This window comes from Frankliniella occidentalis, unplaced genomic scaffold (genome assembly GCF_000697945.3).
Source record: "Frankliniella occidentalis isolate FOCC.00 unplaced genomic scaffold, Focc_3.1 Scaffold61, whole genome shotgun sequence".
Lineage (NCBI taxonomy): Eukaryota > Metazoa > Arthropoda > Insecta > Thysanoptera > Thripidae > Frankliniella > Frankliniella occidentalis.
In genome coordinates, this window is record NW_026267191.1 from 923,268 (window position 1) to 924,182 (window position 915).

The window sequence follows — 915 nt, forward strand, 5'->3', positions numbered from 1 at the left end:
CCCCTCCCCCATCTCATCCCGCCCTCCCGCGAACATACATTACTTTCGCATGCACTTCTCAGGATGTTGCCTTCCCCCTCGGCGTCAAACAGGGTGCATTGTCCCCGCCCCCAAAGGTGTCCCATTACACCTTAACCGACCCCAACCCCCCACCCCCAAAGAAAAGGAGTAAAAATGTCGAAACGTTATCACTTTATTTTCAGCGCCCACATCATCCCACTGCTGGGCCGAAACATCAATTCGATCCCAATCAGACGTGTTTTGATTGTTCTCCGCGGCCTCCCTCCGCAGGTCCTCTGCAGGTCAGACCGATGCGATCTCCCCCGCTAATTGGTTTTCTCTCTCTCTCTCTCTCTCTCCCTCACGCAGAGCTGCGCACAATGGAGTGGTTCTGCCCGTGAGCCATGCTGTGGCGCGGGGCGCTGGGCCGCCTGTGCGGGTGCGTCGTGGACGGCGAAGGCGACGCGGTCCGGGTGCTGGACTACGCGCACAGCTCGCTGCACGACGTGCCGCCCGAGGTGTTCCAGCACGAGCGCACGCTCGAGGAGATCCGCCTGGACAGCAACCGCCTGCGCGACCTGCCGCGCCCGCTCTTCCTCTGCCAGGAGCTGCGCGTGCTCAGCGTCCAGGACAATGACATCGCGCAGCTGCCCGCCGCCGTCGGCCAGCTGCCGCAGCTGCAGGTGCTCAACCTGCGCCGCAACGCGCTGCACGACGTGCCGCCCGAGCTCAAGCAGTGCAAGAAGCTGTACAGCGTCAGCGTCCAGAGCAACCCGCTGCTGCGGCTGCCCGAGGCGCTCACCCAGCTCGTCATGCTGCAGGTGGGTGCTAGCCCGTCACTCAAAACCAAAAATCACTGTACAGCTTCAAAAAAAAAAAATAATCAGAAAAATCGTCGTACAATTGAATTTATTT